Here is a 15,851-nt window from a genome sequence, read left to right as displayed (position 1 = left end):
AGGGGTACATTGATTCATGGCTACCGAAGACACACCCCTATCTCAGCTGAAATGACGCATCCACATCTTTTTGAAGAAAGAAAGGGTCATGTCAAGGGTTAATCATGACAAAAAAAAAGTAGGATAATTTTGCAGAACTCGAAAGATGGCGTAATTCATTTCGGATGTAACCTATAAATGAGCCATCTGTCTGCTTCTATTGGTCAATGGGGGTACTCCAGATGTCAACAATCTGACGGCCAAAGGATTCGGTATCTACGCCGTACTGGCCCTTCTGCACCTATAAAAAGGGACCACATCTTCTTCCTATCTTCTCTCATGCTTCTAAAGTTTTCTCTTCCTCCTACTCTCTAGGTTTCTGACATCCTCCAAGCTTTTTGAGAAGCTCTTTTTCCAGCTGTCTCCTTCAGTTTCTTTGGATTGCCGGTGACCTCCTCTGGTGACTTTCCTTGGTCAACTGTCCCCATCTCCTGCACTGTCATAGGTGCATTTCTTTGTTTCCCTATCTGTTTTATGATTTCTCCTCTTTTTCTGCCAATTTTTCTAGACCCTCTCTCTGTTTCCTTCATTCCGTCTTCTCTCTCATTTTCCTCCTATCCTTCAATGGCTAGTTTTGAGGGTTTTAGTGAGGGTTGGCCTTATGGGTCCCACTCTTCTTTGGAGAAAAATTTTATAGGTTCCAGTGTCGAGCACGAGGTTGGACCATCTTTCATGCTTGGCACCATTGGGTCCGTGTTGGACTTAGGAGATTTGAGTCTGATATGGTCTCAATACGGAATTCCTTATTCGTACGAGTTGGAGCCTCTGGAGCCCAGTGGTAGGATCAATGATCCTCTCTCTAGTAGGATCGGCTTGAATGAAGAAGCATTTAAGACTGGACTTAGATTGTCCATCCACCCTTTCATTGTAGAAATCTAACACTTCTTCAACATCTCCCTTTATTCTATCATCCCAAATTTCTTCCACTTCATCATCGACTTCATTGCCGTTTGCATCCTGGCCAAAGTCCAACCATCGATCCCACTCTTTCGACTCTTCTATATCATAAAGAGATGTACCAGAGACTGATGGTATGTCTCCTCTCCAGGGGGCTCCCTGTTTTGATAAAAAGGGCCCCTTCTTCGACTTTTGGGTGGAAGGATTGATTTTGTTCATTTCGGATTCTTCCATTGAGAGTCTTAAGTGTTAGAATTTTGAGGTATCATACATGCAGATTTTTTTAAAAAACCTTTTCGAATCATACAGTGAAAGATTAGATTTAAACTATTTTAATCTACACATACATAGATCTAATCTTACACCTATGGGTCTATTTTATATGATGAAAATAAGAAGATCATGCATTTGATTTCAAAACCAAAAATAAAGCTGGTGATCAGATCACGTACTTGTAGCACTAAACTCCTTCCTCTAGATCTGAATCTGAGGATGTCTGTAGGTTTTGTTGAAGCCACACATGTATTCGACCTTATTGACTCCAAGAATAATTTTGATGATGACCAAATATTGAAGCATAAAAGTATACCAATATCTTTTAAGTTTTTTTAAGAATATTTTTGTAGATGCAAAGCACCATTGAGATAGGATTGAAACTAATTAAGAATACCTTGAGCTAATGAGACATGACTTGGAGTAAAATTCTATACAAAATGATCATTTGAAGAAATTTAAGTTAACTCAAGATGGAATAGAGTCAACTCCGATACATTCTGAAGCTGGCACATAGGAATGGCACGGTATCGATCCGACTCGGAACCAATCTGAGTTAACTCTGTCTTAGAAAATAGAAAATTAGTTTCTATGATTTGAGACCAAGTCGACTCCAAGCAAAATCGTATCGACTCTATCTCAGAGGATGAAAAATCACAGAGAGTCGTGTTTCCATCGACTGAGAATGAGTCAACTCGAAAATCAGTCGAATCGACTCAAAGTCAGTTCGAGTCAACTCGTGAAGCTCTGACAGCCATAACGGCTAGTTCTGCAATAGTCCAAATTTTGTACAAAACTTTTTTCAACGGCTATATTTTGTCTCCAATGGTCAAAAATGGCTATTTTTGACTTCAAACTGCGTTAAGCGTGCTGAAAATCAGAGAAAAATATATAAGATACAAAGGGATAAAAAGAAAATACAGTTTTAAGTAAAAAAGAGAGAAACTTTCAATATTCATTATACTCAAGAGAGTTCACCAACTTTCAATCTACTTTCTCTGAACTTTTGTGAGATCATTAAACAAACATTCAAGAGCTTTAATTACAAGCATTCAAGTACTCAACAATCAAGTTCATTGACTTTTAATTTGCTCATCAAAGGAGCTATTTATATTTAATTTCTGCTCACTGAATTCTCTATAACTAGTTTCATTTGGGATAGAAATTAGGGGGATAGGCTTATTCAAATCTTGAATTGGATTTGTACAAGTCTAGGATTGGCTTGGGGTTAGATTGTGGTTGGTTCTTCTGTAAAACCATCTAGGTTAAGATTATGATCCCTGAAAATAATCTTGCTGTAATCTTGATGATTATAGTGAAATTCTCAAATGGATTGCTTGGAGAGTGGATGTAAGTGTTGGACTGATGCCAAACCACTATACATCATTTGGTTATGTGTGTGCTATCTTCTCTTGTACTATAACTTTAATTTTTTACTGATATATTTACTGCTTTCACTACATACATTTAATTTTCAGCATAAGTAGTGCACATAGGTGTTCTTAATTTATAAAAAAAATTTAAAATCTAATTCACCTCTCCTCTTAGTTATATCTCTAGGCAACAAGTGGTATCAGAGCAGACACTCTTATTCACTTATTTATCTTATGATCTAGAGTAAAAGATCAAGATGACAATCTAATTGAATATTTCACTAGCTAAAGGGCAATCCACCAATTGACCTCCCTTGTTTAATGATTCTAATTATACATATTGGAAAGCACGCATGCATATATTCATTTAAGTACTTAATTATGATCTATGGAGTATCATAATTAATGGACCACACATATCCACTATCACCATTGATGGCAAAGTTATTCCAAAATTGAAAAAAGTTTGCAATGACATTGATAAAAAAATGATACAATTGAATGCTAAAACAATGAATATATTTTATTGTTCACTTGATGTCAATGAATTTAATCAAATTTTCACCTAATTTTTGCAAAAAAAAATATAAGATAGACTTGAGGTTACCCATGACGGTACAAACCAAGTGAAGAATCCAAGATTAACATGTTAGTGCATAATTATGAGCCATATAAAATGGAACCAGCTGAAACCATAACTGAAATGTTCACTCATTTTACTGATATAATTAATGGTCTTAAGAGCTTGGGCAAATCCTATTCTATCAGTGAATTGTGAGAAAATTTTTAAATCTCTTCCTCGAATTTGGGAGGCAAAAGTGACGGCGATACAAAAAGTTAAGAACCTCAACACCTTGCTGCCTGAAGAGTTTTTTGGTTCCCTAATGATGCATAAGCTGATCATGAAACAAAACATGAAGGAAGACATCAAGAAGAAGAGACCATAGTCCTCAAGTCAACAGCAGAATAGAGGAGGAGAGTAAGACCTTGGAGGATGAAAATGAAGATGAAGAGTTGGCCCTTATAACCAGAAAATTTAGACGTTTCATGAAGAAGAGGAGGCTAAATTTCAAAAAAAAGTCTTCTCTAAGGGTGAGCCAAGTAAAAAAAAAGAGAAAGATAAAGAGAAGGAGCCACCCACTTACTTTGAGTGCAAGAAGTCGGGGCATTTCAAGATGGACTACCCTTGCTAAAGAGATCCTCCAAGAAAATTAAGAAGAAGGCAATGATAGCAACTTAGAGTGATAGTGAAGAGACAAGTTTAGATGAGGAGGTACAAGAAGTAGTGAAACTTTGTCTCATAGCACAAGAAGAAGAAGAGATAAAATCTGAAACTCAACTTGAATTTACTTTTGATGAATTATAAGAGGCCTTCTATGATTTAATTGATAAACTTAAAAAGATTTTCTTGAAAAATAAAAGTCTCAAATCTTTAAATCAGGTCCCAATCAAAGAAAAAGAAGAACTCTTGAAAGAAAAAGAAACTGTAAATACTGAAATTTAGAATCTAAGAAGAGGTTGAAAAGTATAAACCAATAGTTGAAAGATTTACCTATGGTTCTAAAAAATTACATATGATTTTAAATGATCAAAAAGTTGTCTTCAACAAAGTAGGCCTTGGTTTTAAACCTCAAAATGAATAGAAATTTTTTTAAAAAAATTTATAAAAGAATCAGCCGCTGGTTTTTAAAAAGTAACTTATTTTTGTTATGGTAAAAGAGAACACAAAGCATACAATTGTAACTTCAGAAAATTGAAAAATGGATAGAAATTTAAAATGATTTGGATTTCCAAAAGAACCATATCTACTAACCTCAATAGACCCAAGATGATTTGGATACCTAAATCTTCTACTTGATTTCTACATATAGGTGTATCTTGCAGTCAAGGGAAAGAAAATTTGTGGTACCTTGACAAGACATATATCGGATGATAGATCAAGGTTATCACCCTAGAAGTAAAAGAAGGAGCAGTGATGATCTTTAGTGACAATGGCAAAGGACACATCATTGGTATCGAAAAAATATGTATCACTCCATCCACTTTCATAAAAAATATCTTTTGATAGATAGATTAAAATATAATCTCTTAAGTATAAGTCAACTTTGTGATAAAGGATTTAAAGTTATTTTTGAATCCTTGATGTGCATTGTATCTGACTTCATTTTCATTGGACATAGGCATGGGAATGTCTATATGGTTGATTTGGATGATCATTCCATAAAGCATAGCCAATATCTAATGGCAATGAATGCCAAGATTAATGAAACCAGCTGATTATGGCATTGTAGACTAAGATATACTAGCATGAATTCAATCTCAAAATTAATCAAAAAGGAACTTGTAAAAGATTTACCAAAACTTAATTTTGAAAAGATAGAATTTGTGATGCATACCAATTTAAAAAATAAATCAAAATTTTTTTAAATCTAAAAATATGATTTCAACTTTAAGACCTCTTGAACTACTTCACATGAACTTATTCGGACCAACTAGGACTACAAGCCTAGGTAGAAAAAGGTATAGACTTGTGATAGTAGATGACTTTTTCAGATTTACTTGGGGACTCAAAAAGATGAAGTATTTTCAGCATTCTTCAAGTTTTATAGAAAGGTCACAAATGAAAGAATTTAAAATAATTTGCATTAAAAGTGACCATGAAATAGAATTTAAAAATTAATATTTTAAAAGTTTTTGCAATGAAATGGGGATTGAACATAATTTTTTTGCTACTAGAATATCTCAACAAAATAAGGTTATTGAAAGAAAAAATAGAATTCTAGAGAAAATGGCCCGAATCATGTTGTGTGAAGCCATCTTTCAAGATATTTTTAGGCTGAAGTTATCAATACAACATGTTATATTCTAAATAGAGCATTGATATGGCCTATATTGAAGAAAACCCCTAATGAACTTTGAAAAAATAGAAAATCGAATACTAGTTACTTTCATATTTTTGGTTACAAATATTTTATACTTAATAATGGCAAAGATAATTTTAAAAATTTGATGCAAAATTAGATGAGGATATTCTTTTAGGATACTCCTTATCTAATAAGACTTATAGAGTCTTCAGCAAAATGATACTTATTGTTGAAGAATCTAGATATATGTATTTGATGAAACTAATGATAAATCTTCTACAAAAAAAGATTTTGCTGATGATGATGCAAGAATAATTGAAAAAGAAGTTGAAGAGCTCATCTAAAAGATTCTTCGGCTTAAAAAACAAAGAAGAAAGTAAAGAAGCTGAAAAAAAAATAGAACATCATGAATATGATCAAGATCAAGGTTTGCCTAAAGAACGGAGATATGCATATGGGCATCCTAAGGATCTATCATTGGTGATCTACCACAAGGAATAAGAACTCGCTCTTCTTTAAGAAAAATTAATAATTACTTCACCTTTGTCTCACAAATAGAGCCAAAAACTATTGAAGAAGTTCAAAATGATCCAAATTGGATAATTACAATACAAGAAGAATTAAATCAATTTGAAAGAAATAAAGTATGGATATTAGTAGATAGACCTATTGATCATCCAATAATAAAACTAAATAGATATTTAAAAATAAATTAGATAAAAATAAAATTATTATTAAAAATAAAATTAGATTAGTTGCTAAAGGATATAATTAAGAAGAAAGTATTGATTTTGATGAAACTTTTACCCCTCTAGCTAGATTGGAAGCAATTAGATTACTACTTGCATTCGTATGTTTTATGAATTTCAAATTATATCAAATGAATGTTAAAAGTTATTTTTAAATAGATATATAGTTGAGAAAGTATATGTTGAACAATCTCTGGACTTTGAAAATCATACATTTTTCAATCATATTTATAAAATGCATAAAGCTCTATATAGATTAAAACAAGCTCCACGTGCATGGTATGAAATATTAAACAATTTTTTATTAACTAATGAATTATCAGGAGAAATGTTGATAAGACACTCTTCTTAAAGAAAAAATTTGATGATCTGTTAGTAGTATAAATCTATGTAGATGATATTATATTCAGTGCTATTAATAAATCTCTTTATCAAGAGTTTGTCAAGCTAATGCAGGACGAGTTCGAGATGAGCATGATGGGAGAGCTAATTTCTTTCTTAAACTCTAGATTAAGCAAAATAAAAAAAAATCTTCATCAATCAAATAAAATATATAAAAAAAATACTTAAGAGGTCTGGAATGGAGATTGCAAGATCAATTGATACAACTATGAGTCCCTCTTGCAAGCTTGACAAAGATGAAAGGGATAAAAAAGTTGATGTCAAATTGTATATAGATATGATAGGATCTTTACTTTATCTTACTGCAAGTAGGCCTGATATTATGTTTAGTATTTGTATGTGCACTAAATATCAATCTGATCCTAAAGAGTCTCACTTATTAGCTATTAAAAGAATCTTTAGATACTTATTAGGCATACTTAATGTTGGCTTATGGTATGACAAAATATCATCTTTAGAATTAATTGGATATTCTGATGTAGATTTTATCGAATGTAAATTAGATAGGAAGAGTACAAGTAGCACTTATCAATTTTTTGGAGTTAATTCAATTTCATAGTTTAGTAAAAAATAACACTCGTAGCATTATCTACGATCGAGACCAAATATGTCACCGCTGAAAAGTTATTGTACTCAAATCTTGTGGATTAAATAATAACTTGAAGATTTTGGCATTAAACTTAATAAAATTTCAATAAGATGTGACAATATGATCACTGTCATAGGAGGTCAAAAGTAAACATAACTTAAACTATATAGATAGGGTGAGCCAGAATCATATCCATGGGGATCAGAGGACTGAGATGCAATTAACTAAAATAAAATAGAAAGTTTGATTCATAAAAAGTTGGCAATAGTTTAATTAAAACTAACTAATTTAAATCAAAAATGAATTGAGAGATAGATAATAAAAAAGATGTCTTCAGATTTTTAGATGATCATAAACATAGATTCTGATATTTATTCCGATTTAAGCAATTAAATTCATAATCAATTAGAAATCTTGCAAATCAATCCCAAGCATAGGCTATCTTGCTGAATACGAACCATATCCTGTGAAGATTATGGTTCGTCCTATAAGTACAGGCTATCAAATGATTAGATTGTATAGATCCTAATAGATTATATAAATATCAAATCCTAGAATAAATTACTTTTACTGAGTATGGGCCATATCCTGTGAAGATCATGATCCATCTCACCTATAGGTAACTTATTCAGAAATCAAGCACAGTGAATTAAACTTGAAAGTATTTTATTAATGGTAGAGAATAGAAAACAAATATACAAAATTATGTAAGGATATCTGTACTCTCCTATAGACTACACTTTAGCCAAGCATGGCTCCTGGATATATCTTCTGGAAGATTTGGAAACCTGTCATAGCACCTCCTCTTCCTGAAGTAATCTTCTTCTTCTTCACTCTCTCTTCAAATCCTAAAACAAAATCTAAAAAAAATAAAGAAAAAAAATTTTTGTGGTTGCCCACTGCTTGCTGCTTCTTTTCGCAGTCTCCTCATTTTATAGCCTGCGGAGTTTCTTCGAGTCCTAGCCATCTACAAACTCTTAATTCCTCTCGAATTCATGTCCCAGGCGTGTCCAAGCGTAAACAAATTTTTTGGCCATCGGATCATCATCAAATACCCTAGATCAAGCATAAATCGCTCATCAAATCAAAAAACCACACTGGCCATTGAATCAAGATGGCATTTGATTTGGATCGTTGGATCACGCAAAAGCCCTCCTGGTTCAACCTCCCAGTGGGCATCATGTCCCCACCATTAGATCACACTTGGAATGGCTTTGAGCTATTGGATCGCACAAGATTAGTGGGCCACCACCAAATTATATGGTAAAGCTTGCTGCTGGCCATCCATCAGATGTGGAACACCCCTCTCAACCGTCCAATAGCACACAAGAGAGCCGCTTGCCCCATGCGCTGTGATAAAAGACCACCAGCATTGTGCTGGTGAACCGCACATAGACCAGGCATACATCGGTCTATGGGCTGGTTGTGAACCAGCCTCTATTGCTGTAGATCGCTATGGACCGCAGGGCTAGTTTTGGGCTATGAACCGTGTGTGGACCATGCGACTTGGACTGGACCGGCTTCTGGGCTTTTCTTCTTAATTTTTCTTTTGTCTTTTTCTTTTCTTTTGGCTTTGGATCTTCATTCGAGGTCCAAACTGAGTCCGATTTATGTCCAATTTTTTTCTTTGAATCTATAAATTGAACTCTTTACATTGACAATCCTCTTTCCTACAAAATACAAGCAATAGCATTAATTCTTAAGGAATAAAGATCAATTAGTGTATATTTTGATGCTTTTATTGGAATATTTATTATACTTATCATACCCTCCAACTTGAGCTTTGCTCATCCTCGAGTAAAGAAAGAAATTAGTTTTAGATATCATCATACTCTGAAATGGATATTTTATTAAATAATTTTTTAAATAGTCCATTGATATTCAGAAGAATATTGTTGAAATAGGTCATAGGGGTATTTATACTCACTAACATGGTGGTTAAATAAAGAACAAAAATTATTTTCAAGCCTTTTCTAGATCAATTCCTACTTTCATCTCCAAATTGTCTACTTTAATATAAGCAAGTACAAAGTAACTCTTGTTCCCCCTTCTTTTTTTTTTTCAAAAGAGATATCTTTACGTGGCTCATTTTTTGATGCGAACATCAATGCTTCCTGAGGCAAAGAAGCCTGGTTACTCGGTACGAGACTAATGTTTAAAACTTTTTCTTTTTCTTTTTTTTTTCAAAGGATAAAATTTTTTCATATTTTTCACTTTTTAACGTGAGACTCAATGCTTTTCGAGGCAAAGAGGCCTGGTTATTTGATAAAAAATACTCAGAACTTATTCTTATTTTTTTATATTTTATGAAGGAATGTATAGATACTTTACTTATGCTTATAAAAAGGAGACTCTTCTTTGATACTAGTAAGGAGAGTTAGAAATACTAGAATAATTTTTATTCTAGATTTAATCATTTATTAAATTTTTTTAATGCTTGATCTCTCGGTGTCTCAAGAATTTTTTAGATGAACATTAATTACTATTTTGAAAATTACTTAATTCAACTCAAATCTAAGATAATCGTGTGCCTAAACACTAACTACTCACTTATTTAAAGATTTTAATTTTTTTTATTTTTTTTAAATTATTATCTTCATCCTTCAACTTAATTTTTATTGTTCTCAATTGAGTAAGAAAAATAAAACAGAGATAGGTAAATAAGGCAAGGAGAGATGTCACCTGAATAGGTGTGCGCGTGTATTTCCAGATGCTTCCATAAGGAGTGGTCCATTATTCTTAAAAAAATAAAAATCACTAAAGTAAAGGTTAGAAAAAATAAAATATTTTGTTGCCTCCCAAAAGTTGCTAAATTTAATATCTTCAGTCAGACTTTTGTTAAGACTAATCCTAAGAAATTGGGTTGCCTCCCAACAAACGCTAAGTTTAATGTCTTCAGCCGGACACTATGAGGGAGTCCCACCTATAACTAACTTGGGTGCATCCCTCCAGATTTCAAAAGGACAAGACTAATCAAAAGGTCTTATCATAATGGCAGTAAAACATTCATGGAATGCTCTACAACGATTAGCCTGAACCAAATGAGTGTACTGGGTAAGCACACTATACCAAGATCTAAAAATACTAAAGTCAAGAAGGGATGGTATTGTTAGAAAATTGGATAGATGAGCATGCATAGATTTCAAAATATTTTGAAATAGAAGTGAAAACAAATCTAGGTTAAATCTTTTAACCCCATATGCTATAGATCTAATCTACATCTATCCGATCTCTGGATCTAAGACATGCATATAATCTAAAAATTAAAAATTAAAATTGAGATCGGATCTCAATACCTTGGGTGGGTTGAAATACACTACAACCGATGATCTTAGATCTGAAGATTCTTGAGCCACACACGGATTCAGCCTTCACAGATATCTATCAGGATCAACCTTGAATCTTTCTTTTTATTGTAGATTCTTCTTCTCCAAGTAGAATCTCAGCTTTTAGAACCTTTGATCAACTTTTGATATTTAACCGCAAACTCAACACTTGAGCAGCAGTCTTTCTCCTCATTCTTGATGTAGAAGCAATCATCCTCTTTAACTTAGGCATGTGAGAAGATGGGATGCCCAACTCTTGGGCATTGGAAAGAGGGGAAGAAGGAGAGATGGCATGGAGAAGGAGAGAGAGGTTTGAAATCTAAAAAATTCAAATTATATAAAACCCTAGAAGATTATCTCCTTAAATAGGCATTTTCTTGATTCCAAATTATTATTCAATTAGGCTAAAAAGTTGTCCTTATCTTATAAAGTCATTTGCTTAATTTTTTTTCAAAAAAATCAGACCTAATTGGAAAGGCCCTTACTTCAAATGTCAAGTGGATGTGGCACCCTCATCTTATAAGGCAAGATGAGGGTTGCCACTTGATTTATAAGGCAGGTAGTTGGGGCGCCAACTCTTGGTGCTCTCTTAAGATTTTAAGTGCTTAAGAGAGGGGGCATGGCCCCTCTCTCTCTCCTTTTATGCCTAAACAAAAGAGGGGTGGCCCCTCTTTCTTTCATTTACCCACTCCAAGGTATGTACCCTTGGTCTTTCCAAAAAGGGAGGCATGTGCCTCCTCTTTCTTTTCAATTAATCCTCACTACAAAAGGAAAATCAAGGGAGAAGATAAAGAGATTTTTTTGCTTACTAATTGGTTTGATCCAATCCTTTTGGGCTCACAAATAAGTGCCCAACTAAATTCAAATCAAAATGGATTTAGATTAGATTTAAGGCTATGAACTTGATTCAATCCTTATCTAATAAGGAATCGAAGTCCAGAGAAGAATTAGGTTTAACCATGTGCTAGTATGGTTCTCTTAAATCTAATAGGATTTCACTAAATCCTAACCCAATTAGAACTTCATAAGTTCAATTGGTTAATTCAAGATTAATCTCTTAATGTGTAACCCTATAGGTTTCATTCAATCTGATAGTGAGATATATTATGATCTCTATCATAATATCATCGAAACTTCTTTTGATGGATTGGAACAATTTTAGTTCTATCCTTCGAGGATCATCGATCATCAAGACGACACCCGATGAGTCTCATAATCTACCAGTGACACCTAACAGTATGTAGTGACAATCCAATAGAATGAAAGTGTGAACCTCTAAGTACAGTTATCGTATGATTTAGTCCTTCTATTGTGCGTCTTAATTTGACGGAGGTCATGGAGAACTTGTCAGACCCCATCATTAATTATATGCTAGATTGACTTGACTCGAGTTCACTTATGAATCTCATGGAAACTCTTTTTCAGTATTCACACTTGCTTTGATCAAAGATTTTTTGAATTCAGTCTTGTAAATCGTATAGGACTTTTCTTTTTCTATCAAGATCAATAGATTCCTTCGAAGTGTATCCTACTTCTAACAACAAATCTAAATCTACTGTAGCCAATATATACAGCAAGAATCCGAATGGCTAGAGATCAAAGGAACGTACAATCAAACTTAGTAGCCTCGCTATGAATAGCTGATGACATTGCAAGTCAAAGGACCACTCATACCACTGCAACATCGAGATAACCACTGACGAGTGAGTAGACATCCAAGTGGTTTCTCATGTTGGTCACGCTCAGTGTAAGTTATTCTCTAATAACCATCCGCGATCTTACTTTAGTGTCCCTATTCTGCAGATCCGAGACTCATCTATCCATAAGAGAGGTGAACAGTGCATCGATCTTAAATGGATTGATCACTGTCCTTCGTGATGATCCTTTGATCAGGAGCATTTAGAAACTAACCACTAATAATATATGTCTTAAATTCTCAACACCTTTGAGAATATACAAGATCATCTTTGTTAATTCCTAGAACAAATCATGGATATACAAATATGATTGAAATAAAAAAAATTTATTTATATAAAAATATTATAAGTACAAAGATAAGCTCTGAAAATATAAAATATATCAGTCAATAATTGACTTCTAGGATATTCATTTAACAAACTTTCACTTGATCTAAAGTCAATTAGCCATATACCTAAGATCCATCTTCTCAAAGTGAGCTTCGAACTTCTGTTGGCTGAGAGGCTTGGTCAATGGACCTGTCATGTTTTGCACGGAGTCGACTCTCTGTACTTCGATGAACTTTTTCTCGAGCTATTTCGCAGATGATGTAGAACTGCCACTTTATTTGCTTGAACTTTTGGTAAGATCTGGACTCCTTAGTGAGGGCTATGGCATCGTTGTTTTTGCAGTGCAGTGCATGGCATCTGATGGCATCATATCCTACTCCACAACGAACTTCTTGAACCAGAAAGCTTCCTTAGTAGCTTCAAAGGCGGTGATGTACTCGGCTTCCATGGTCGAATATGAAATGACCGGTTGCTTGAAACTTTTTCAGCTAACCAATCCTCCATTACACAAAAAAATATATTATGATGTAGACTTTCTATCATCGACATCAGTCATGAAGTCTGAATCAGTGTATCCTTCTACTTTCAGCTCCGATCAGCCACCAAAGATTAAGAACATATCCTTAGTCCTTCTCAAGTACTTAAAGATGTTCTTCACAGCAATCCAGTATTCTTCTCTTGAATTTGTCTGATATCTATTTATGACACTCACGATAATGACTATATCAGGTCATGTACATAACATAGCATACATGAGGCTCTCTATTATCGAAGCATAAGGGATCTTGCTCATGCACTAAATCTCCTCAGATGTGTTAGGACACATCTTCTTGGAGAGATGTATATCATGCCTAAGGGGCAAGAGATCTCTCTTGGAGTTTTTCATGCTGAACCTTTTCAGCACCTCCTCTGTGTACATTTGCTGTGAGAGTCCTATCATTCTCTTAGATTTATTCCTATAGACCTTTATACCAAGAATGTAGGAAGCTTCTCCTAGGTCTTTCATGGTGAATTCTTTGGACAATCATACTTTAACCGATGTCAGTATGAAAAATATTATTTTCAATCAGGAGAATGTCATTTACGTACAATACGAAGAATGTAATAGTACTTCTACTGATCTTTTTATATACACATGGCTCCTCATTTTTTATGAAATCAAATATTTTGATCACATCATTAAAGCAAGTGTTCCAACTTTGAGATGCTTGCTTGAGTCCATATATGGACCTTTGCAGCTTGTAGACCATGTGATCACTATCACTGGATGTGAAATCTAAAATCTGCTCCATATAGATATCTTCCTCAAGATATCCATTTAGGAAGACAGTTTTCACATCCATCTTTCAAATTTCATAATCATGAAAAGCCACAATCACAAGCAGAGTGTGGATGGATTTCAGCATGGTCACGGACGAAAAGATTTCATAATAGTCAATACCTTTGCATTAACTATAATCTTTTGCAACCAACCTTGCCTTATAGGTCTCTACCTTACCATCTGACCCAATTTTTCTTTTATACATCTATTTACACCCAATAGGTACAATACTTTCTGGTGGATCTACTAAGGATCAAACTTGGTTGGAATGAATAGAGTCAATTTCTAACTTCATCACTTCTATCTATTTCTTGAAGTCAATATCTAACATTGCCTCATCATAGGTCTTGAGATCATTCCTAATGTCCTTATCTCCCATAAGGAATGCTTCCTTTAGATCATCTGTAAGAATATCCAAGTACCTTTTAGGAGGATGGGAGATCCTACTTGATCTACGAGGTGGAGGAGATACCACATCTACTGGCTCACTATTGGATTCAGGTTCTTAAACTCTATGCTCTTCAGAGACCTTCTTTTCGAGCTCAATCCACCTACCACTCCTTTATCTTGGATAAATTTTTTTTTCAAGAAGACGACATGACGATTTATAATCATATTGTGATCTTCAAAAAGATAGAAGTAGTATCCCATGATTTTCTTAGGATATACTATAAAGCGAGTCCTAAAAGATCTAGCCTCTAATTTATCCGCCTGCTATTGCTTGACATGGGTCGGATATCTCCAAATCTTGAGATATCCAAGAGTCGACTTCTTACTATGCCATAACTCATATGAAGTGATAGGAATGGATTTAAAAAGAACTTGATTCAAAAGATGAATTGTAAAAAGTAGTGCATGTCTCCAAAGAAAGACAGAAAGATTTATGAAGCTCATAATAGATCAGATCATATCTAGTAGGATCCAATTCCTCCTTACAGATATCCCATTGAGTTGAGACATCCCTGGAGGTGTCCACTATGAGACTATGCCGTTATTCTTGAGATAGGATCAAAATTTTCTACTAAGATATTCTTCTCCTCGATCCGATTGAAGAATTTTTTTGGATTTTTCGGTCTATTTTTCTACTTCATGTCTAAACTTTATAAACTTTTCAAAGGCTTTAGACTTATAATACATCAAATACATAAAATCATACCATAAATAATCATCAACAAAAGTTATGAAGTATACATAGCCACCCCTAGCTTGTACATCGAATGGACTATACATGTTAGTGTGTATCAGGACTAATATCTCAGTGGCCCTTTCTCCTTGTCCCACAAAGGGCAGCTTAGCCATTTTTTCTTAAAGATAGGACTCACAAATTAGATAAGACTCGAAAGTCAATGGCCTAAGAATACCATCTTTCTCTAGTTTGTTGAGTTTGTCCTCTCCTATATGGCCTAGCCTAAGGTGCCATAGATACTTTTGACTAAACTTATCTCTAAGTCTCTTAGATCCTACGGCATTCATAATTTGCTCGTTAATGTTAACACTCGCATCCATATGTAAATGATAAAGGCCATCAATCAAGAAAATATGTATAATAACTTTATTTTCAAAATAAATTACACACATATCTTTATTGAAATAAAAATTATAGTTATCTTGTACTAGCATAGATATGAGAATTAAATTTCTATTAGCTACAGATATATAATAGCAATCTTTCAAAATTAAATTAATTTCTAATGGTAATCATAAAGGATAGGTTCCGACGGTCATAGCAGTAACTTTTGTTCCATTACTGATCCAGAGAGTGATCTCACATTCCCTCAACCCTTTAACTTCTTCAAGATCCTACATAGAAGTGCACAAATGAGCACTTGAATCAAAATCTAGAATCCAATTAGAAGAAAAAGAAATTGTTAGATTAGTTTTAATTATGAGCAAGTCAGATGTACCTTTAGAAGGTCCATCCTTCTTTCTGTTCTTCACAGTCGCCAGGTATGCTGGACAGTTCCTTCTCTAGTGGCCTTCGACATTGCAAT

Source organism: Elaeis guineensis, chromosome 3 (genome assembly GCF_000442705.2).
Source record: "Elaeis guineensis isolate ETL-2024a chromosome 3, EG11, whole genome shotgun sequence".
NCBI classification, from domain to species: Eukaryota; Viridiplantae; Streptophyta; class Magnoliopsida; order Arecales; family Arecaceae; genus Elaeis; species Elaeis guineensis.
Note: the sequence above shows the minus strand (reverse complement) of the source record.